At 41.7% G+C, this 25,856-nt stretch overlaps 1 long non-coding RNA gene across 1 annotated transcript in view; it reads right to left on the bottom strand.

The window, feature by feature from the left end:
- The window catches only part of LOC309800262, a 47,404-nt gene that overhangs the window by 14,688 nt on the left and 6,860 nt on the right, over window positions 1-25,856 (bottom strand). The window contains exons 3-7 of the long non-coding RNA XR_014293429.1: window positions 23,225-23,419; window positions 18,508-18,702; window positions 13,789-13,983; window positions 9,077-9,271; window positions 4,377-4,571 (exon numbers count right to left, since the gene is read on the bottom strand). This is a non-coding gene — a long non-coding RNA (uncharacterized lncRNA). The remainder of the gene's footprint in view (window positions 1-4,376; window positions 4,572-9,076; window positions 9,272-13,788; window positions 13,984-18,507; window positions 18,703-23,224; window positions 23,420-25,856) is intronic.

Raw genomic sequence — 25,856 nt, forward strand, 5'->3', positions numbered from 1 at the left:
TATCTAAAAAGAAAGGTGGGGGGAATGGAAAAATTAAGAGTACACTTACCATACGTGTACAGATACCTATTAAATACATATATCAAAAAGACCGGACATATAGCAAGGGAGGTCTATGGAACACTCTGCAATAATTTACATGGGAAGTGGATCTGTACGTGAACATATGTATGTAATGTACAAATGAACCAGATTGTGTACACCTAGGACAAACAATATTCTAATCATTACCGCGATAAAAAAATTAAAACAAGAAGTAAAGTGACATAAACTTATGGGGGTTTTTCCTGGCACATTCCATTGTAATTTACAACCTAGGAACAGGACTTCCAGAAAGGCTCTGCTGCCCTAGTAACCAGATTTGGGAATGGAGAAATGCTGCCGCCTTGTGGCCGTTTCCCACAACAGCAGCTTTAAGCCCAGTGCTAATGGTCACTAAATATTCACACTCATTGCGGGCCTGTAAATGACACCTGCCCTCAAAAAAAAAAACAAAACCCTGGGGTCGAAAATAGACCAAGAAATTCAAAAGAGGGCCACCTTTCAAGAAGGCAATTTCAACTGGTCTATTGTACTCACCGTTTGTTTAACAGAAATTTAAAACGGTGTGGAAAATGCTGAACACTAGGAATAATTAAACACATGCAAATCCAAATTACAAAAACCTATCAGCTCACACCAGTCAGAATGGCAATCAGAAAAAATTCTGCAAACAATAAATGCTGAAGGGGGTGTGGAGAAATGCCTACCCTTGGTTCAACGTGGAACATGGTAAGAGCCAGTAATGAAAACACAAAGGAGGTGCCTTGAAAAGGTAAATATTGAGCTACCATTCAATCAAGCATACCCACTTCTGGGCCTATCGCCTGAGAGGATGTGAATCAAAAGGTCACAGGCTGGGCTTCACTGGTGGCGCAGTGGTTGAGAGTCCGCCTGCCGATGCAGGGGACACGGGTTCGTGCCCCGGTCCGGGAAGAACCCACATGCTGCGGAGCGGCTAGTCCCATGAGCTATGGCTGCTGGGCCTGTGTGTCCGGAGCCTGTGCTCTGCAACGGGAGGGGCCACGGCAGTGAGAGGCCCACGTACCGCAAAAAATCAGAATAATAATAAAGAAACAGGCTGGCAATCCTGCACTCCAGCAATATTTACCATAGCCAACACTTGGAAGCAATGAAAATGTCCATCAACAGAGGAATTCACAAAGAAGAGGTGGTCCATGTACACACCGGAATATGACTCCAATAAAAAACTATATATTCATTTAAAAAAACAAAGATAAGTAAGGAGACGTCGGGTTTTGGGGGTTTATCCGGGCACATTCCCCTCTAACTTATAACCGAGGACCAACGCTGGCAGGAAGGTCGGATTCCCTAGTTACCAGATTGGGAAAAGCAGAAATGCTGCCGCCCTCTGGCCGTTACCTGCAACAGCAGCTTTAAAACCTGCGTTAAGGGTCACTTCCTATGCACCAGTACTGGAGGGCTGTAAATGAAACCTGCCCTCAAAGTGTCTTGAGGGAAGTAATGGCCAAAATAGTTCAAAATGTCACACATACTTCAAGAAAACAATTTGAAGAGCTAAGCTGTACTCACCGTTTGAAGGAAAAAAGGACATGCCAGAAAGCTCAATTTCAAGGGATTATGAGATGCATGCAAATCCAACCACAAAGAGGTATCAGCTCACACTAGTCAGAATAAACATCAGCAAAAAAACTACAAACAATAAATGCTGAAGGTGTTGTGGAGAAGTGCGTACCCTCAACTTGAAGTGGGATGTAACCTGGTAAGAGCCACTAATGAGAACCGAATGGAGGTGCCGTTATAAGGTAAACATTTGGCTACCATACGATCCAGCAGGCCCACTCCTGGGCCTATAACGTAAGAAGACAGAATTGGAAAGACACAGGCAGGCAAATGTGCATTGCTGCAATAGCCAAGACATGGAAGCAGCCAAAAAGTCCATCAACACATGTGTGGACAAAGAAGAACTGGTACATGTACAGACGGAATATTAGCCAAGGAAAAAAAGGACACAATGTCATTTGCAGCACTGTAGATGAGTCTACAGGTAATCACGCAACATGTAGTAAGTCAGAAAGAGAAAGACACATAGTGTATGGTATCACTTATAGGTGTTACCTAAAAATTGATACCAGTGAAGATGTTTCCACAGAGAAGGGCAATCACAGATTCATTAAACAAACTTATGGTTCACCAATGGAAAGGTGTGAGGATTGGATACATTCGGTCATTGGGGTTAAGGGACATATACAAACACAGGTGAAATATATAATCACCAAAAACCTACAGAATACCAAGAAAAGACTACTCAACATTCTCTCATAACGTACATGGGAAAAGGATCCCAGGAAGAATAGACATAGGTATATGTGTAAAAGAACCACATCTTGCACACCTAGAACAAGCAAAGCATTGTAATCAAACTTGCTGTGATAAAAAATATAAATTCAATTAAAAAACAACGAACAAGATGTAGTGGGACATAAACTTAAGGGGCTTTCTCCTGGCAAATTCCATTCTAAATTACAACCTAGAACACGACTTCCATTGACGTTCTGTTGCCCTAGTAACCAGATTTAGTAAAGGAGAGCTGCTGCCACCTTGTGGCCGTTTCACACAACAGCAGCTTTTAACCCAGTGCTAATGGTCAGTTGATATTCAAAATAATTGCAGGCGTGTAAATGACACCTGCCCTGAAAACAAATCCTGGGGTCGTATATCGACCAAAAAATTCGAAAGACGTCCACATTTCAAAACGACAGTTTCAAGAGGCATATTTTATGCACATTTGTCTTATGATTCTTTCTTTTTCTTTCTTTCTTTCTTTCTTTTGTTAAAAAAACGGGAATGGACAAAGGCTGAACATCAGGAATTAATAAAGCCATGCAAATCCAGTGTACCAAAACGTTCACCTCACAGCCGTCAGAATGATCATCAGCAAGAAAACTCTACAAAAAAATAAGTGCTGAAGGGGTTTTAGAGAACTGCATACCCTTTAGCTGCTGGTGGGATGTAACCTGGTAAGAGCCAGTAGTGAGAACAGAACGGAGGTGCGTTTAAAGGTAAAAATTGAGCTACCATGTGATCTGGTAGGCCCACTGATGGGCCTATCACCTGAGTAGACCAGAATCAAAAAGAAACAGCCTGCCAGGCCTTCAATTCAGCAACATGTACCATAGCCAAGACCTGGAAGAAACCAAAATGTCCACCAACAGAAAAATGTACCAAGAAGAAGTCGTCCGTGTACACAACGGAATATTAGCCATGAAAAAGCATGGAACAGTGCCGTTGCCACCACTACAGAAGGATCTAGAGATAATCACCCAACTTGAAGTAAGAAAGAAACCGAAAGACAGATATCCTATGACATCACTTATACGTGTTACCTAAAACTTGATACCCATGAAATAATTTCCAAGAGAAGGACACGCATAGATTCAGAAAACCAAATTATGTAGAACCAAATGGAAAGGTGTAGGGAATGTATGAATTAGGTTATGGGGTTTAACAGACATGTACTAATACATATGATATATATATATATATATATATATATATATAATCACAAAATAACTATGGAATACGAAGAGAGGTCTACTCAACACTCTATAATAACATACATGGGAAAGGATCCAAAGAGGAATAAACAGATACATTGATAGGATGAACCAGAAACTGTACACCCAGGAGAATCTACATTTTTATCAAATTTGCTCTGATCGTTCATAAAAATCAAATTTCAAAAGCAAACAACAATTTAGGAGATGTAAGCCCTTGGGGGTTTGCGCTGGCACATTCCACTCTAATTTGCAGCGTTCTAACATGATTTCCAGGAAAGCTCTGTTGCCCCAAATCCCAGAGTTGGAAATGAAGAAATGCTGCCGCCTTGTGGCCGTTTCCCACAAGGGCGGCTTTAAACCCACAGCTAATGGTCACTTAACATTCACAAGGACTCAGGGCTCTAAAGGACACCTGCCGTCAAAAAATGTCCCGAGGTAGGGAATGGCCAAAAAAAATTCAAAACTGGCAAAATTTTCAAGGAGATAGTATGGAGGGGAAAGTTTTACTCACTCTTTTTCAACAATGAGGAGAATGGATAAAAGCTCAACATCAGGAATTATTAGACTCATGAAAATCCAACCTCCAAGACGGTTTCAACTCACCCATGTCAACTACCATCAGCAAAAAGTTTACCAACAATAAATGCTGAAGGGGATTTAGAGAACTGTGTACCCTCTAGCTGCTGGTGAGATGTAAAGTGGTAACAGCCAATACTGAGAACAGAAAGGAGCTGCGTTTAAAAGTAAAACTTGAGCCACCATTCCATTCAGCAGGCCCACCGATGAGCCTCTCACCTGAGAAGTCCAGAGTCGAGAAGGCACAGGCTTCAACAGCTGCACTGCAGGAACTTTCACAATAGCCAAGACACGGAAGCAACCAAAATGTCCATAAACGAATGAATGGATAAAGAAGAAGTAGTCCATGTACACAATGGAATATTAGCCATGGAAAACAATGAAACACTTCTCTCTGAGGCACCATAGATGAGCCTAGAGATAATCACAGAACACGAGGTAAGTCGGAAAGCAAAAGACATATCTTATGATACCACTTAGAGGCGTTATCTAAGAACTGACACAAATGAACATATTTCCACAGAGGAAGACACTCACAGACTTAGAAAACAAACTATGCTTATCTAAAAAGAAAGGTGGGGGGAATGGAAAAATTAAGAGTACACTTACCATACGTGTACAGATACCTATTAAATACATATATCAAAAAGACCGGACATATAGCAAGGGAGGTCTATGGAACACTCTGCAATAATTTACATGGGAAGTGGATCTGTACGTGAACATATGTATGTAATGTACAAATGAACCAGATTGTGTACACCTAGGACAAACAATATTCTAATCATTACCGCGATAAAAAAATTAAAACAAGAAGTAAAGTGACATAAACTTATGGGGGTTTTTCCTGGCACATTCCATTGTAATTTACAACCTAGGAACAGGACTTCCAGAAAGGCTCTGCTGCCCTAGTAACCAGATTTGGGAATGGAGAAATGCTGCCGCCTTGTGGCCGTTTCCCACAACAGCAGCTTTAAGCCCAGTGCTAATGGTCACTAAATATTCACACTCATTGCGGGCCTGTACATGACACCTGCCCTCAAAAAACAAAAAACCCTGGGGTCGAAAATAGACCAAGAAATTCAAAAGAGGGCCACCTTTCAAGAAGGCAATTTCAACTGGTCTATTGTACTCACCGTTTGTTTAACAGAAATTTAAAACGGTGTGGAAAATGCTGAACACTAGGAATAATTAAACACATGCAAATCCAAATTACAAAAACCTATCAGCTCACACCAGTCAGAATGGCAATCAGAAAAAATTCTGCAAACAATAAATGCTGAAGGGGGTGTGGAGAAATGCCTACCCTTGGTTCAACGTGGAACATGGTAAGAGCCAGTAATGAAAACACAAAGGAGGTGCCTTGAAAAGGTAAATATTGAGCTACCATTCAATCAAGCATACCCACTTCTGGGCCTATCGCCTGAGAGGATGTGAATCAAAAGGTCACAGGCTGGGCTTCACTGGTGGCGCAGTGGTTGAGAGTCCGCCTGCCGATGCAGGGGACACGGGTTCGTGCCCCGGTCCGGGAAGAACCCACATGCTGCGGAGCGGCTAGTCCCATGAGCTATGGCTGCTGGGCCTGTGTGTCCGGAGCCTGTGCTCTGCAACGGGAGGGGCCACGGCAGTGAGAGGCCCACGTACCGCAAAAAATCAGAATAATAATAAAGAAACAGGCTGGCAATCCTGCACTCCAGCAATATTTACCATAGCCAACACTTGGAAGCAATGAAAATGTCCATCAACAGAGGAATTCACAAAGAAGAGGTGGTCCATGTACACACCGGAATATGACTCCAATAAAAAACTATATATTCATTTAAAAAAACAAAGATAAGTAAGGAGACGTCGGGTTTTGGGGGTTTATCCGGGCACATTCCCCTCTAACTTATAACCGAGGACCAACGCTGGCAGGAAGGTCGGATTCCCTAGTTACCAGATTGGGAAAAGCAGAAATGCTGCCGCCCTCTGGCCGTTACCTGCAACAGCAGCTTTAAAACCTGCGTTAAGGGTCACTTCCTATGCACCAGTACTGGAGGGCTGTAAATGAAACCTGCCCTCAAAGTGTCTTGAGGGAAGTAATGGCCAAAATAGTTCAAAATGTCACACATACTTCAAGAAAACAATTTGAAGAGCTAAGCTGTACTCACCGTTTGAAGGAAAAAAGGACATGCCAGAAAGCTCAATTTCAAGGGATTATGAGATGCATGCAAATCCAACCACAAAGAGGTATCAGCTCACACTAGTCAGAATAAACATCAGCAAAAAAACTACAAACAATAAATGCTGAAGGTGTTGTGGAGAAGTGCGTACCCTCAACTTGAAGTGGGATGTAACCTGGTAAGAGCCACTAATGAGAACCGAATGGAGGTGCCGTTATAAGGTAAACATTTGGCTACCATACGATCCAGCAGGCCCACTCCTGGGCCTATAACGTAAGAAGACAGAATTGGAAAGACACAGGCAGGCAAATGTGCATTGCTGCAATAGCCAAGACATGGAAGCAGCCAAAAAGTCCATCAACACATGTGTGGACAAAGAAGAACTGGTACATGTACAGACGGAATATTAGCCAAGGAAAAAAAGGACACAATGTCATTTGCAGCACTGTAGATGAGTCTACAGGTAATCACGCAACATGTAGTAAGTCAGAAAGAGAAAGACACATAGTGTATGGTATCACTTATAGGTGTTACCTAAAAATTGATACCAGTGAAGATGTTTCCACAGAGAAGGGCAATCACAGATTCATTAAACAAACTTATGGTTCACCAATGGAAAGGTGTGAGGATTGGATACATTCGGTCATTGGGGTTAAGAGACATATACAAACACAGGTGAAATATATAATCACCAAAAACCTACAGAATACCAAGAAAAGACTACTCAACATTCTCTCATAACGTACATGGGAAAAGGATCCCAGGAAGAATAGACATAGGTATATGTGTAAAAGAACCACATCTTGCACACCTAGAACAAGCAAAGCATTGTAATCAAACTTGCTGTGATAAAAAATATAAATTCAATTAAAAAACAACGAACAAGATGTAGTGGGACATAAACTTAAGGGGCTTTCTCCTGGCAAATTCCATTCTAAATTACAACCTAGAACACGACTTCCATTGACGTTCTGTTGCCCTAGTAACCAGATTTAGTAAAGGAGAGCTGCTGCCACCTTGTGGCCGTTTCACACAACAGCAGCTTTTAACCCAGTGCTAATGGTCAGTTGATATTCAAAATAATTGCAGGCGTGTAAATGACACCTGCCCTGAAAACAAATCCTGGGGTCGTATATCGACCAAAAAATTCGAAAGACGTCCACATTTCAAAACGACAGTTTCAAGAGGCATATTTTATGCACATTTGTCTTATGATTCTTTCTTTTTCTTTCTTTCTTTCTTTCTTTTGTTAAAAAAACGGGAATGGACAAAGGCTGAACATCAGGAATTAATAAAGCCATGCAAATCCAGTGTACCAAAACGTTCACCTCACAGCCGTCAGAATGATCATCAGCAAGAAAACTCTACAAAAAAATAAGTGCTGAAGGGGTTTTAGAGAACTGCATACCCTTTAGCTGCTGGTGGGATGTAACCTGGTAAGAGCCAGTAGTGAGAACAGAACGGAGGTGCGTTTAAAGGTAAAAATTGAGCTACCATGTGATCTGGTAGGCCCACTGATGGGCCTATCACCTGAGTAGACCAGAATCAAAAAGAAACAGCCTGCCAGGCCTTCAATTCAGCAACATGTACCATAGCCAAGACCTGGAAGAAACCAAAATGTCCACCAGCAGAAAAATGTACCAAGAAGAAGTCGTCCATGTACACAACGGAATATTAGCCATGAAAAAGCATGGAACAGTGCCGTTGCCACCACTACAGAAGGATCTAGAGATAATCACCCAACTTGAAGTAAGAAAGAAACCGAAAGACAGATATCCTATGACATCACTTATACGTGTTACCTAAAACTTGATACCCATGAAATAATTTCCAAGAGAAGGACACGCATAGATTCAGAGAACCAAATTATGTAGAACCAAATGGAAAGGTGTAGGGAATGTATGAATTAGGTTATGGGGTTTAACAGACATGTACTAATACATATGATATATATATATATATAATCACAAAATAACTATGGAATACGAAGAGAGGTCTACTCAACACTCTATAATAACATACATGGGAAAGGATCCAAAGAGGAATAAACAGATACATTGATAGGATGAACCAGAAACTGTACACCCAGGAGAATCTACATTTTTATCAAATTTGCTCTGATCGTTCATAAAAATCAAATTTCAAAAGCAAACAACAATTCAGGAGATGTAAGCCCTTGGGGGTTTGCGCTGGCACATTCCACTCTAATTTGCAGCGTTCTAACATGATGTCCAGGAAAGCTCTGTTGCCCCAAATCCCAGAGTTGGAAATGAAGAAATGCTGCCGCCTTGTGGCCGTTTCCCACAAGGGCGGCTTTAAACCCACAGCTAATGGTCACTTAACATTCACAAGGACTCAGGGCTCTAAAGGACACCTGCCGTCAAAAAATGTCCCGAGGTAGGGAATGGCCAAAAAAAATTCAAAACTGGCAAAATTTTCAAGGAGATAGTATGGAGGGGAAAGTTTTACTCACTCTTTTTCAACAATGAGGAGAATGGATAAAAGCTCAACATCAGGAATTATTAGACTCATGAAAATCCAACCTCCAAGACGGTTTCAACTCACCCATGTCAACTACCATCAGCAAAAAGTTTACCAACAATAAATGCTGAAGGGGATTTAGAGAACTGTGTACCCTCTAGCTGCTGGTGAGATGTAAAGTGGTAACAGCCAATACTGAGAACAGAAAGGAGCTGCGTTTAAAAGTAAAACTTGAGCCACCATTCCATTCAGCAGGCCCACCGATGAGCCTCTCACCTGAGAAGTCCAGAGTCGAGAAGGCACAGGCTTCAACAGCTGCACTGCAGGAACTTTCACAATAGCCAAGACACGGAAGCAACCAAAATGTCCATAAACGAATGAATGGATAAAGAAGAAGTAGTCCATGTACACAATGGAATATTAGCCATGGAAAACAATGAAACACTTCTCTCTGAGGCACCATAGATGAGCCTAGAGATAATCACAGAACACGAGGTAAGTCGGAAAGCAAAAGACATATCTTATGATACCACTTAGAGGCGTTATCTAAGAACTGACACAAATGAACATATTTCCACAGAGGAAGACACTCACAGACTTAGAAAACAAACTATGCTTATCTAAAAAGAAAGGTGGGGGGAATGGAAAAATTAAGAGTACACTTACCATACGTGTACAGATACCTATTAAATACATATATCAAAAAGACCGGACATATAGCAAGGGAGGTCTATGGAACACTCTGCAATAATTTACATGGGAAGTGGATCTGTACGTGAACATATGTATGTAATGTACAAATGAACCAGATTGTGTACACCTAGGACAAACAATATTCTAATCATTACCGCGATAAAAAAATTAAAACAAGAAGTAAAGTGACATAAACTTATGGGGGTTTTTCCTGGCACATTCCATTGTAATTTACAACCTAGGAACAGGACTTCCAGAAAGGCTCTGCTGCCCTAGTAACCAGATTTGGGAATGGAGAAATGCTGCCGCCTTGTGGCCGTTTCCCACAACAGCAGCTTTAAGCCCAGTGCTAATGGTCACTAAATATTCACACTCATTGCGGGCCTGTAAATGACACCTGCCCTCAAAAAACAAAAAACCCTGGGGTCGAAAATAGACCAAGAAATTCAAAAGAGGGCCACCTTTCAAGAAGGCAATTTCAACTGGTCTATTGTACTCACCGTTTGTTTAACAGAAATTTAAAACGGTGTGGAAAATGCTGAACACTAGGAATAATTAAACACATGCAAATCCAAATTACAAAAACCTATCAGCTCACACCAGTCAGAATGGCAATCAGAAAAAATTCTGCAAACAATAAATGCTGAAGGGGGTGTGGAGAAATGCCTACCCTTGGTTCAACGTGGAACATGGTAAGAGCCAGTAATGAAAACACAAAGGAGGTGCCTTGAAAAGGTAAATATTGAGCTACCATTCAATCAAGCATACCCACTTCTGGGCCTATCGCCTGAGAGGATGTGAATCAAAAGGTCACAGGCTGGGCTTCACTGGTGGCGCAGTGGTTGAGAGTCCGCCTGCCGATGCAGGGGACACGGGTTCGTGCCCCGGTCCGGGAAGAACCCACATGCTGCGGAGCGGCTAGTCCCATGAGCTATGGCTGCTGGGCCTGTGTGTCCGGAGCCTGTGCTCTGCAACGGGAGGGGCCACGGCAGTGAGAGGCCCACGTACCGCAAAAAATCAGAATAATAATAAAGAAACAGGCTGGCAATCCTGCACTCCAGCAATATTTACCATAGCCAACACTTGGAAGCAATGAAAATGTCCATCAACAGAGGAATTCACAAAGAAGAGGTGGTCCATGTACACACCGGAATATGACTCCAATAAAAAACTATATATTCATTTAAAAAAACAAAGATAAGTAAGGAGACGTCGGGTTTTGGGGGTTTATCCGGGCACATTCCCCTCTAACTTATAACCGAGGACCAACGCTGGCAGGAAGGTCGGATTCCCTAGTTACCAGATTGGGAAAAGCAGAAATGCTGCCGCCCTCTGGCCGTTACCTGCAACAGCAGCTTTAAAACCTGCGTTAAGGGTCACTTCCTATGCACCAGTACTGGAGGGCTGTAAATGAAACCTGCCCTCAAAGTGTCTTGAGGGAAGTAATGGCCAAAATAGTTCAAAATGTCACACATACTTCAAGAAAACAATTTGAAGAGCTAAGCTGTACTCACCGTTTGAAGGAAAAAAGGACATGCCAGAAAGCTCAATTTCAAGGGATTATGAGATGCATGCAAATCCAACCACAAAGAGGTATCAGCTCACACTAGTCAGAATAAACATCAGCAAAAAAACTACAAACAATAAATGCTGAAGGTGTTGTGGAGAAGTGCGTACCCTCAACTTGAAGTGGGATGTAACCTGGTAAGAGCCACTAATGAGAACCGAATGGAGGTGCCGTTATAAGGTAAACATTTGGCTACCATACGATCCAGCAGGCCCACTCCTGGGCCTATAACGTAAGAAGACAGAATTGGAAAGACACAGGCAGGCAAATGTGCATTGCTGCAATAGCCAAGACATGGAAGCAGCCAAAAAGTCCATCAACACATGTGTGGACAAAGAAGAACTGGTACATGTACAGACGGAATATTAGCCAAGGAAAAAAAGGACACAATGTCATTTGCAGCACTGTAGATGAGTCTACAGGTAATCACGCAACATGTAGTAAGTCAGAAAGAGAAAGACACATAGTGTATGGTATCACTTATAGGTGTTACCTAAAAATTGATACCAGTGAAGATGTTTCCACAGAGAAGGGCAATCACAGATTCATTAAACAAACTTATGGTTCACCAATGGAAAGGTGTGAGGATTGGATACATTCGGTCATTGGGGTTAAGAGACATATACAAACACAGGTGAAATATATAATCACCAAAAACCTACAGAATACCAAGAAAAGACTACTCAACATTCTCTCATAACGTACATGGGAAAAGGATCCCAGGAAGAATAGACATAGGTATATGTGTAAAAGAACCACATCTTGCACACCTAGAACAAGCAAAGCATTGTAATCAAACTTGCTGTGATAAAAAATATAAATTCAATTAAAAAACAACGAACAAGATGTAGTGGGACATAAACTTAAGGGGCTTTCTCCTGGCAAATTCCATTCTAAATTACAACCTAGAACACGACTTCCATTGACGTTCTGTTGCCCTAGTAACCAGATTTAGTAAAGGAGAGCTGCTGCCACCTTGTGGCCGTTTCACACAACAGCAGCTTTTAACCCAGTGCTAATGGTCAGTTGATATTCAAAATAATTGCAGGCGTGTAAATGACACCTGCCCTGAAAACAAATCCTGGGGTCGTATATCGACCAAAAAATTCGAAAGACGTCCACATTTCAAAACGACAGTTTCAAGAGGCATATTTTATGCACATTTGTCTTATGATTCTTTCTTTTTCTTTCTTTCTTTCTTTCTTTTGTTAAAAAAACGGGAATGGACAAAGGCTGAACATCAGGAATTAATAAAGCCATGCAAATCCAGTGTACCAAAACGTTCACCTCACAGCCGTCAGAATGATCATCAGCAAGAAAACTCTACAAAAAAATAAGTGCTGAAGGGGTTTTAGAGAACTGCATACCCTTTAGCTGCTGGTGGGATGTAACCTGGTAAGAGCCAGTAGTGAGAACAGAACGGAGGTGCGTTTAAAGGTAAAAATTGAGCTACCATGTGATCTGGTAGGCCCACTGATGGGCCTATCACCTGAGTAGACCAGAATCAAAAAGAAACAGCCTGCCAGGCCTTCAATTCAGCAACATGTACCATAGCCAAGACCTGGAAGAAACCAAAATGTCCACCAACAGAAAAATGTACCAAGAAGAAGTCGTCCGTGTACACAACGGAATATTAGCCATGAAAAAGCATGGAACAGTGCCGTTGCCACCACTACAGAAGGATCTAGAGATAATCACCCAACTTGAAGTAAGAAAGAAACCGAAAGACAGATATCCTATGACATCACTTATACGTGTTACCTAAAACTTGATACCCATGAAATAATTTCCAAGAGAAGGACACGCATAGATTCAGAAAACCAAATTATGTAGAACCAAATGGAAAGGTGTAGGGAATGTATGAATTAGGTTATGGGGTTTAACAGACATGTACTAATACATATGATATATATATATATATATATATATATATAATCACAAAATAACTATGGAATACGAAGAGAGGTCTACTCAACACTCTATAATAACATACATGGGAAAGGATCCAAAGAGGAATAAACAGATACATTGATAGGATGAACCAGAAACTGTACACCCAGGAGAATCTACATTTTTATCAAATTTGCTCTGATCGTTCATAAAAATCAAATTTCAAAAGCAAACAACAATTTAGGAGATGTAAGCCCTTGGGGGTTTGCGCTGGCACATTCCACTCTAATTTGCAGCGTTCTAACATGATTTCCAGGAAAGCTCTGTTGCCCCAAATCCCAGAGTTGGAAATGAAGAAATGCTGCCGCCTTGTGGCCGTTTCCCACAAGGGCGGCTTTAAACCCACAGCTAATGGTCACTTAACATTCACAAGGACTCAGGGCTCTAAAGGACACCTGCCGTCAAAAAATGTCCCGAGGTAGGGAATGGCCAAAAAAAATTCAAAACTGGCAAAATTTTCAAGGAGATAGTATGGAGGGGAAAGTTTTACTCACTCTTTTTCAACAATGAGGAGAATGGATAAAAGCTCAACATCAGGAATTATTAGACTCATGAAAATCCAACCTCCAAGACGGTTTCAACTCACCCATGTCAACTACCATCAGCAAAAAGTTTACCAACAATAAATGCTGAAGGGGATTTAGAGAACTGTGTACCCTCTAGCTGCTGGTGAGATGTAAAGTGGTAACAGCCAATACTGAGAACAGAAAGGAGCTGCGTTTAAAAGTAAAACTTGAGCCACCATTCCATTCAGCAGGCCCACCGATGAGCCTCTCACCTGAGAAGTCCAGAGTCGAGAAGGCACAGGCTTCAACAGCTGCACTGCAGGAACTTTCACAATAGCCAAGACACGGAAGCAACCAAAATGTCCATAAACGAATGAATGGATAAAGAAGAAGTAGTCCATGTACACAATGGAATATTAGCCATGGAAAACAATGAAACACTTCTCTCTGAGGCACCATAGATGAGCCTAGAGATAATCACAGAACACGAGGTAAGTCGGAAAGCAAAAGACATATCTTATGATACCACTTAGAGGCGTTATCTAAGAACTGACACAAATGAACATATTTCCACAGAGGAAGACACTCACAGACTTAGAAAACAAACTATGCTTATCTAAAAAGAAAGGTGGGGGGAATGGAAAAATTAAGAGTACACTTACCATACGTGTACAGATACCTATTAAATACATATATCAAAAAGACCGGACATATAGCAAGGGAGGTCTATGGAACACTCTGCAATAATTTACATGGGAAGTGGATCTGTACGTGAACATATGTATGTAATGTACAAATGAACCAGATTGTGTACACCTAGGACAAACAATATTCTAATCATTACCGCGATAAAAAAATTAAAACAAGAAGTAAAGTGACATAAACTTATGGGGGTTTTTCCTGGCACATTCCATTGTAATTTACAACCTAGGAACAGGACTTCCAGAAAGGCTCTGCTGCCCTAGTAACCAGATTTGGGAATGGAGAAATGCTGCCGCCTTGTGGCCGTTTCCCACAACAGCAGCTTTAAGCCCAGTGCTAATGGTCACTAAATATTCACACTCATTGCGGGCCTGTAAATGACACCTGCCCTCAAAAAAAAAAACAAAACCCTGGGGTCGAAAATAGACCAAGAAATTCAAAAGAGGGCCACCTTTCAAGAAGGCAATTTCAACTGGTCTATTGTACTCACCGTTTGTTTAACAGAAATTTAAAACGGTGTGGAAAATGCTGAACACTAGGAATAATTAAACACATGCAAATCCAAATTACAAAAACCTATCAGCTCACACCAGTCAGAATGGCAATCAGAAAAAATTCTGCAAACAATAAATGCTGAAGGGGGTGTGGAGAAATGCCTACCCTTGGTTCAACGTGGAACATGGTAAGAGCCAGTAATGAAAACACAAAGGAGGTGCCTTGAAAAGGTAAATATTGAGCTACCATTCAATCAAGCATACCCACTTCTGGGCCTATCGCCTGAGAGGATGTGAATCAAAAGGTCACAGGCTGGGCTTCACTGGTGGCGCAGTGGTTGAGAGTCCGCCTGCCGATGCAGGGGACACGGGTTCGTGCCCCGGTCCGGGAAGAACCCACATGCTGCGGAGCGGCTAGTCCCATGAGCTATGGCTGCTGGGCCTGTGTGTCCGGAGCCTGTGCTCTGCAACGGGAGGGGCCACGGCAGTGAGAGGCCCACGTACCGCAAAAAATCAGAATAATAATAAAGAAACAGGCTGGCAATCCTGCACTCCAGCAATATTTACCATAGCCAACACTTGGAAGCAATGAAAATGTCCATCAACAGAGGAATTCACAAAGAAGAGGTGGTCCATGTACACACCGGAATATGACTCCAATAAAAAACTATATATTCATTTAAAAAAACAAAGATAAGTAAGGAGACGTCGGGTTTTGGGGGTTTATCCGGGCACATTCCCCTCTAACTTATAACCGAGGACCAACGCTGGCAGGAAGGTCGGATTCCCTAGTTACCAGATTGGGAAAAGCAGAAATGCTGCCGCCCTCTGGCCGTTACCTGCAACAGCAGCTTTAAAACCTGCGTTAAGGGTCACTTCCTATGCACCAGTACTGGAGGGCTGTAAATGAAACCTGCCCTCAAAGTGTCTTGAGGGAAGTAATGGCCAAAATAGTTCAAAATGTCACACATACTTCAAGAAAACAATTTGAAGAGCTAAGCTGTACTCACCGTTTGAAGGAAAAAAGGACATGCCAGAAAGCTCAATTTCAAGGGATTATGAGATGCATGCAAATCCAACCACAAAGAGGTATCAGCTCACACTAGTCAGAATAAACATCAGCAAAAAAACTACAAACAATAAATGCTGAAGGTGTTGTGGAGAAGTGCGTACCCTCAACTTGAAGTGGGATGTAACCTGGTAAGAGCCACTAATGAGAACCGAATGGAGGTGCCGTTATAAGGTAAACATTTGGCTACCATACGATCCAGCAGGCCCACTCCTGGGCCTATAACGTAAGAAGACAGAATTGGAAAGACACAGGCAGGCAAATGTGCATTGCTGCAATAGCCAAGACATGGAAGCAGCCAAAAAGTCCATCAACACATGTGTGGACAAAGAAGAACTGGTACATGTACAGACGGAATATTAGCCAAGGAAAAAAAGGACACAATGTCATTTGCAGCACTGTAGATGAGTCTACAGGTAATCACGCAACATGTAGTAAGTCAGAAAGAGAAAGACACATAGTGTATGGTATCACTTATAGGTGTTACCTAAAAATTGATACCAGTGAAGATGTTTCCACAGAGAAGGGCAATCACAGATTCATTAAACAAACTTATGGTTCACCAATGGAAAGGTGTGAGGATTGGATACATTCGGTCATTGGGGTTAAGAGACATATACAAACACAGGTGAAATATATAATCACCAAAAACCTACAGAATACCAAGAAAAGACTACTCAACATTCTCTCATAACGTACATGGGAAAAGGATCCCAGGAAGAATAGACATAGGTATATGTGTAAAAGAACCACATCTTGCACACCTAGAACAAGCAAAGCATTGTAATCAAACTTGCTGTGATAAAAAATATAAATTCAATTAAAAAACAACGAACAAGATGTAGTGGGACATAAACTTAAGGGGCTTTCTCCTGGCAAATTCCATTCTAAATTACAACCTAGAACACGACTTCCATTGACGTTCTGTTGCCCTAGTAACCAGATTTAGTAAAGGAGAGCTGCTGCCACCTTGTGGCCGTTTCACACAACAGCAGCTTTTAACCCAGTGCTAATGGTCAGTTGATATTCAAAATAATTGCAGGCGTGTAAATGACACCTGCCCTGAAAACAAATCCTGGGGTCGTATATCGACCAAAAAATTCGAAAGACGTCCACATTTCAAAACGACAGTTTCAAGAGGCATATTTTATGCACATTTGTCTTATGATTCTTTCTTTTTCTTTCTTTCTTTCTTTCTTTTGTTAAAAAAACGGGAATGGACAAAGGCTGAACATCAGGAATTAATAAAGCCATGCAAATCCAGTGTACCAAAACGTTCACCTCACAGCCGTCAGAATGATCATCAGCAAGAAAACTCTACAAAAAAATAAGTGCTGAAGGGGTTTTAGAGAACTGCATACCCTTTAGCTGCTGGTGGGATGTAACCTGGTAAGAGCCAGTAGTGAGAACAGAACGGAGGTGCGTTTAAAGGTAAAAATTGAGCTACCATGTGATCTGGTAGGCCCACTGATGGGCCTATCACCTGAGTAGACCAGAATCAAAAAGAAACAGCCTGCCAGGCCTTCAATTCAGCAACATGTACCATAGCCAAGACCTGGAAGAAACCAAAATGTCCACCAACAGAAAAATGTACCAAGAAGAAGTCGTCCGTGTACACAACGGAATATTAGCCATGAAAAAGCATGGAACAGTGCCGTTGCCACCACTACAGAAGGATCTAGAGATAATCACCCAACTTGAAGTAAGAAAGAAACCGAAAGACAGATATCCTATGACATCACTTATACGTGTTACCTAAAACTTGATACCCATGAAATAATTTCCAAGAGAAGGACACGCATAGATTCAGAAAACCAAATTATGTAGAACCAAATGGAAAGGTGTAGGGAATGTATGAATTAGGTTATGGGGTTTAACAGACATGTACTAATACATATGATATATATATATATATATATATATATATATATAATCACAAAATAACTATGGAATACGAAGAGAGGTCTACTCAACACTCTATAATAACATACATGGGAAAGGATCCAAAGAGGAATAAACAGATACATTGATAGGATGAACCAGAAACTGTACACCCAGGAGAATCTACATTTTTATCAAACTTGCTCTGATCGTTCATAAAAATCAAATTTCAAAAGCAAACAACAATTTAGGAGATGTAAGCCCTTGGGGGTTTGCGCTGGCACATTCCACTCTAATTTGCAGCGTTCTAACATGATTTCCAGGAAAGCTCTGTTGCCCCAAATCCCAGAGTTGGAAATGAAGAAATGCTGCCGCCTTGTGGCCGTTTCCCACAAGGGCGGCTTTAAACCCACAGCTAATGGTCACTTAACATTCACAAGGACTCAGGGCTCTAAAGGACACCTGCCGTCAAAAAATGTCCCGAGGTAGGGAATGGCCAAAAAAAATTCAAAACTGGCAAAATTTTCAAGGAGATAGTATGGAGGGGAAAGTTTTACTCACTCTTTTTCAACAATGAGGAGAATGGATAAAAGCTCAACATCAGGAATTATTAGACTCATGAAAATCCAACCTCCAAGACGGTTTCAACTCACCCATGTCAACTACCATCAGCAAAAAGTTTACCAACAATAAATGCTGAAGGGGATTTAGAGAACTGTGTACCCTCTAGCTGCTGGTGAGATGTAAAGTGGTAACAGCCAATACTGAGAACAGAAAGGAGCTGCGTTTAAAAGTAAAACTTGAGCCACCATTCCATTCAGCAGGCCCACCGATGAGCCTCTCACCTGAGAAGTCCAGAGTCGAGAAGGCACAGGCTTCAACAGCTGCACTGCAGGAACTTTCACAATAGCCAAGACACGGAAGCAACCAAAATGTCCATAAACGAATGAATGGATAAAGAAGAAGTAGTCCATGTACACAATGGAATATTAGCCATGGAAAACAATGAAACACTTCTCTCTGAGGCACCATAGATGAGCCTAGAGATAATCACAGAACACGAGGTAAGTCGGAAAGCAAAAGACATATCTTATGATACCACTTAGAGGCGTTATCTAAGAACTGACACAAATGAACATATTTCCACAGAGGAAGACACTCACAGACTTAGAAAACAAACTATGCTTATCTAAAAAGAAAGGTGGGGGGAATGGAAAAATTAAGAGTACACTTACCATACGTGTACAGATACCTATTAAATACATATATCAAAAAGACCGGACATATAGCAAGGGAGGTCTATGGAACACTCTGCAATAATTTACATGGGAAGTGGATCTGTACGTGAACATATGTATGTAATGTACAAATGAACCAGATTGTGTACACCTAGGACAAACAATATTCTAATCATTACCGCGATAAAAAAATTAAAACAAGAAGTAAAGTGACATAAACTTATGGGGGTTTTTCCTGGCACATTCCATTGTAATTTACAACCTAGGAACAGGACTTCCAGAAAGGCTCTGCTGCCCTAGTAACCAGATTTGGGAATGGAGAAATGCTGCCGCCTTGTGGCCGTTTCCCACAACAGCAGCTTTAAGCCCAGTGCTAATGGTCACTAAATATTCACACTCATTGCGGGCCTGTAAATGACACCTGCCCTCAAAAAAAAAAACAAAACCCTGGGGTCGAAAATAGACCAAGAAATTCAAAAGAGGGCCACCTTTCAAGAAGGCAATTTCAACTGGTCTATTGTACTCACCGTTTGTTTAACAGAAATTTAAAACGGTGTGGAAAATGCTGAACACTAGGAATAATTAAACACATGCAAATCCAAATTACAAAAACCTATCAGCTCACACCAGTCAGAATGGCAATCAGAAAAAATTCTGCAAACAATAAATGCTGAAGGGGGTGTGGAGAAATGCCTACCCTTGGTTCAACGTGGAACATGGTAAGAGCCAGTAATGAAAACACAAAGGAGGTGCCTTGAAAAGGTAAATATTGAGCTACCATTCAATCAAGCATACCCACTTCTGGGCCTATCGCCTGAGAGGATGTGAATCAAAAGGTCACAGGCTGGGCTTCACTGGTGGCGCAGTGGTTGAGAGTCCGCCTGCCGATGCAGGGGACACGGGTTCGTGCCCCGGTCCGGGAAGAACCCACATGCTGCGGAGCGGCTAGTCCCATGAGCTATGGCTGCTGGGCCTGTGTGTCCGGAGCCTGTGCTCTGCAACGGGAGGGGCCACGGCAGTGAGAGGCCCACGTACCGCAAAAAATCAGAATAATAATAAAGAAACAGGCTGGCAATCCTGCACTCCAGCAATATTTACCATAGCCAACACTTGGAAGCAATGAAAATGTCCATCAACAGAGGAATTCACAAAGAAGAGGTGGTCCATGTACACACCGGAATATGACTCCAATAAAAAACTATATATTCATTTAAAAAAACAAAGATAAGTAAGGAGACGTCGGGTTTTGGGGGTTTATCCGGGCACATTCCCCTCTAACTTATAACCGAGGACCAACGCTGGCAGGAAGGTCGGATTCCCTAGTTACCAGATTGGGAAAAGCAGAAATGCTGCCGCCCTCTGGCCGTTACCTGCAACAGCAGCTTTAAAACCTGCGTTAAGGGTCACTTCCTATGCACCAGTACTGGAGGGCTGTAAATGAAACCTGCCCTCAAAGTGTCTTGAGGGAAGTAATGGCCAAAATAGTTCAAAATGTCACACATACTTCAAGAAAACAATTTGAAGAGCTAAGCTGTACTCACCGTTTGAAGGAAAAAAGGACATGCCAGAAAGCTCAATTTCAAGGGATTATGAGATGCATGCAAATCCAACCACAAAGAGGTATCAGCTCACACTAGTCAGAATAAACATCAGCAAAAAAACTACAAACAATAAATGCTGAAGGTGTTGTGGAGAAGTGCGTACCCTCAACTTGAAGTGGGATGTAACCTGGTAAGAGCCACTAATGAGAACCGAATGGAGGTGCCGTTATAAGGTAAACATTTGGCTACCATACGATCCAGCAGGCCCACTCCTGGGCCTATAACGTAAGAAGACAGAATTGGAAAGACACAGGCAGGCAAATGTGCATTGCTGCAATAGCCAAGACATGGAAGCAGCCAAAAAGTCCATCAACACATGTGTGGACAAAGAAGAACTGGTACATGTACAGACGGAATATTAGCCAAGGAAAAAAAGGACACAATGTCATTTGCAGCACTGTAGATGAGTCTACAGGTAATCACGCAACATGTAGTAAGTCAGAAAGAGAAAGACACATAGTGTATGGTATCACTTATAGGTGTTACCTAAAAATTGATACCAGTGAAGATGTTTCCACAGAGAAGGGCAATCACAGATTCATTAAACAAACTTATGGTTCACCAATGGAAAGGTGTGAGGATTGGATACATTCGGTCATTGGGGTTAAGGGACATATACAAACACAGGTGAAATATATAATCACCAAAAACCTACAGAATACCAAGAAAAGACTACTCAACATTCTCTCATAACGTACATGGGAAAAGGATCCCAGGAAGAATAGACATAGGTATATGTGTAAAAGAACCACATCTTGCACACCTAGAACAAGCAAAGCATTGTAATCAAACTTGCTGTGATAAAAAATATAAATTCAATTAAAAAACAACGAACAAGATGTAGTGGGACATAAACTTAAGGGGCTTTCTCCTGGCAAATTCCATTCTAAATTACAACCTAGAACACGACTTCCATTGACGTTCTGTTGCCCTAGTAACCAGATTTAGTAAAGGAGAGCTGCTGCCACCTTGTGGCCGTTTCACACAACAGCAGCTTTTAACCCAGTGCTAATGGTCAGTTGATATTCAAAATAATTGCAGGCGTGTAAATGACACCTGCCCTGAAAACAAATCCTGGGGTCGTATATCGACCAAAAAATTCGAAAGACGTCCACATTTCAAAACGACAGTTTCAAGAGGCATATTTTATGCACATTTGTCTTATGATTCTTTCTTTTTCTTTCTTTCTTTCTTTCTTTTGTTAAAAAAACGGGAATGGACAAAGGCTGAACATCAGGAATTAATAAAGCCATGCAAATCCAGTGTACCAAAACGTTCACCTCACAGCCGTCAGAATGATCATCAGCAAGAAAACTCTACAAAAAAATAAGTGCTGAAGGGGTTTTAGAGAACTGCATACCCTTTAGCTGCTGGTGGGATGTAACCTGGTAAGAGCCAGTAGTGAGAACAGAACGGAGGTGCGTTTAAAGGTAAAAATTGAGCTACCATGTGATCTGGTAGGCCCACTGATGGGCCTATCACCTGAGTAGACCAGAATCAAAAAGAAACAGCCTGCCAGGCCTTCAATTCAGCAACATGTACCATAGCCAAGACCTGGAAGAAACCAAAATGTCCACCAACAGAAAAATGTACCAAGAAGAAGTCGTCCGTGTACACAACGGAATATTAGCCATGAAAAAGCATGGAACAGTGCCGTTGCCACCACTACAGAAGGATCTAGAGATAATCACCCAACTTGAAGTAAGAAAGAAACCGAAAGACAGATATCCTATGACATCACTTATACGTGTTACCTAAAACTTGATACCCATGAAATAATTTCCAAGAGAAGGACACGCATAGATTCAGAAAACCAAATTATGTAGAACCAAATGGAAAGGTGTAGGGAATGTATGAATTAGGTTATGGGGTTTAACAGACATGTACTAATACATATGATATATATATATATATATATATATATATATAATCACAAAATAACTATGGAATACGAAGAGAGGTCTACTCAACACTCTATAATAACATACATGGGAAAGGATCCAAAGAGGAATAAACAGATACATTGATAGGATGAACCAGAAACTGTACACCCAGGAGAATCTACATTTTTATCAAATTTGCTCTGATCGTTCATAAAAATCAAATTTCAAAAGCAAACAACAATTTAGGAGATGTAAGCCCTTGGGGGTTTGCGCTGGCACATTCCACTCTAATTTGCAGCGTTCTAACATGATTTCCAGGAAAGCTCTGTTGCCCCAAATCCCAGAGTTGGAAATGAAGAAATGCTGCCGCCTTGTGGCCGTTTCCCACAAGGGCGGCTTTAAACCCACAGCTAATGGTCACTTAACATTCACAAGGACTCAGGGCTCTAAAGGACACCTGCCGTCAAAAAATGTCCCGAGGTAGGGAATGGCCAAAAAAAATTCAAAACTGGCAAAATTTTCAAGGAGATAGTATGGAGGGGAAAGTTTTACTCACTCTTTTTCAACAATGAGGAGAATGGATAAAAGCTCAACATCAGGAATTATTAGACTCATGAAAATCCAACCTCCAAGACGGTTTCAACTCACCCATGTCAACTACCATCAGCAAAAAGTTTACCAACAATAAATGCTGAAGGGGATTTAGAGAACTGTGTACCCTCTAGCTGCTGGTGAGATGTAAAGTGGTAACAGCCAATACTGAGAACAGAAAGGAGCTGCGTTTAAAAGTAAAACTTGAGCCACCATTCCATTCAGCAGGCCCACCGATGAGCCTCTCACCTGAGAAGTCCAGAGTCGAGAAGGCACAGGCTTCAACAGCTGCACTGCAGGAACTTTCACAATAGCCAAGACACGGAAGCAACCAAAATGTCCATAAACGAATGAATGGATAAAGAAGAAGTAGTCCATGTACACAATGGAATATTAGCCATGGAAAACAATGAAACACTTCTCTCTGAGGCACCATAGATGAGCCTAGAGATAATCACAGAACACGAGGTAAGTCGGAAAGCAAAAGACATATCTTATGATACCACTTAGAGGCGTTATCTAAGAACTGACACAAATGAACATATTTCCACAGAGGAAGACACTCACAGACTTAGAAAACAAACTATGCTTATCTAAAAAGAAAGGTGGGGGGAATGGAAAAATTAAGAGTACACTTACCATACGTGTACAGATACCTATTAAATACATATATCAAAAAGACCGGACATATAGCAAGGGAGGTCTATGGAACACTCTGCAATAATTTACATGGGAAGTGGATCTGTACGTGAACATATGTATGTAATGTACAAATGAACCAGATTGTGTACACCTAGGACAAACAATATTCTAATCATTACCGCGATAAAAAAATTAAAACAAGAAGTAAAGTGACATAAACTTATGGGGGTTTTTCCTGGCACATTCCATTGTAATTTACAACCTAGGAACAGGACTTCCAGAAAGGCTCTGCTGCCCTAGTAACCAGATTTGGGAATGGAGAAATGCTGCCGCCTTGTGGCCGTTTCCCACAACAGCAGCTTTAAGCCCAGTGCTAATGGTCACTAAATATTCACACTCATTGCGGGCCTGTACATGACACCTGCCCTCAAAAAACAAAAAACCCTGGGGTCGAAAATAGACCAAGAAATTCAAAAGAGGGCCACCTTTCAAGAAGGCAATTTCAACTGGTCTATTGTACTCACCGTTTGTTTAACAGAAATTTAAAACGGTGTGGAAAATGCTGAACACTAGGAATAATTAAACACATGCAAATCCAAATTACAAAAACCTATCAGCTCACACCAGTCAGAATGGCAATCAGAAAAAATTCTGCAAACAATAAATGCTGAAGGGGGTGTGGAGAAATGCCTACCCTTGGTTCAACGTGGAACATGGTAAGAGCCAGTAATGAAAACACAAAGGAGGTGCCTTGAAAAGGTAAATATTGAGCTACCATTCAATCAAGCATACCCACTTCTGGGCCTATCGCCTGAGAGGATGTGAATCAAAAGGTCACAGGCTGGGCTTCACTGGTGGCGCAGTGGTTGAGAGTCCGCCTGCCGATGCAGGGGACACGGGTTCGTGCCCCGGTCCGGGAAGAACCCACATGCTGCGGAGCGGCTAGTCCCATGAGCTATGGCTGCTGGGCCTGTGTGTCCGGAACCTGTGCTCTGCAACGGGAGGGGCCACGGCAGTGAGAGGCCCACGTACCGCAAAAAATCAGAATAATAATAAAGAAACAGGCTGGCAATCCTGCACTCCAGCAATATTTACCATAGCCAACACTTGGAAGCAATGAAAATGTCCATCAACAGAGGAATTCACAAAGAAGAGGTGGTCCATGTACACACCGGAATATGACTCCAATAAAAAACTATATATTCATTTAAAAAAACAAAGATAAGTAAGGAGACGTCGGGTTTTGGGGGTTTATCCGGGCACATTCCCCTCTAACTTATAACCGAGGACCAACGCTGGCAGGAAGGTCGGATTCCCTAGTTACCAGATTGGGAAAAGCAGAAATGCTGCCGCCCTCTGGCCGTTACCTGCAACAGCAGCTTTAAAACCTGCGTTAAGGGTCACTTCCTATGCACCAGTACTGGAGGGCTGTAAATGAAACCTGCCCTCAAAGTGTCTTGAGGGAAGTAATGGCCAAAATAGTTCAAAATGTCACACATACTTCAAGAAAACAATTTGAAGAGCTAAGCTGTACTCACCGTTTGAAGGAAAAAAGGACATGCCAGAAAGCTCAATTTCAAGGGATTATGAGATGCATGCAAATCCAACCACAAAGAGGTATCAGCTCACACTAGTCAGAATAAACATCAGCAAAAAAACTACAAACAATAAATGCTGAAGGTGTTGTGGAGAAGTGCGTACCCTCAACTTGAAGTGGGATGTAACCTGGTAAGAGCCACTAATGAGAACCGAATGGAGGTGCCGTTATAAGGTAAACATTTGGCTACCATACGATCCAGCAGGCCCACTCCTGGGCCTATAACGTAAGAAGACAGAATTGGAAAGACACAGGCAGGCAAATGTGCATTGCTGCAATAGCCAAGACATGGAAGCAGCCAAAAAGTCCATCAACACATGTGTGGACAAAGAAGAACTGGTACATGTACAGACGGAATATTAGCCAAGGAAAAAAAGGACACAATGTCATTTGCAGCACTGTAGATGAGTCTACAGGTAATCACGCAACATGTAGTAAGTCAGAAAGAGAAAGACACATAGTGTATGGTATCACTTATAGGTGTTACCTAAAAATTGATACCAGTGAAGATGTTTCCACAGAGAAGGGCAATCACAGATTCATTAAACAAACTTATGGTTCACCAATGGAAAGGTGTGAGGATTGGATACATTCGGTCATTGGGGTTAAGAGACATATACAAACACAGGTGAAATATATAAT

The sequence above is a fragment of the Mesoplodon mirus genome (assembly GCF_964341445.2).
Source record: "Mesoplodon mirus genome assembly, chromosome: 1".
NCBI lineage: Eukaryota > Metazoa > Chordata > Mammalia > Artiodactyla > Ziphiidae > Mesoplodon > Mesoplodon mirus.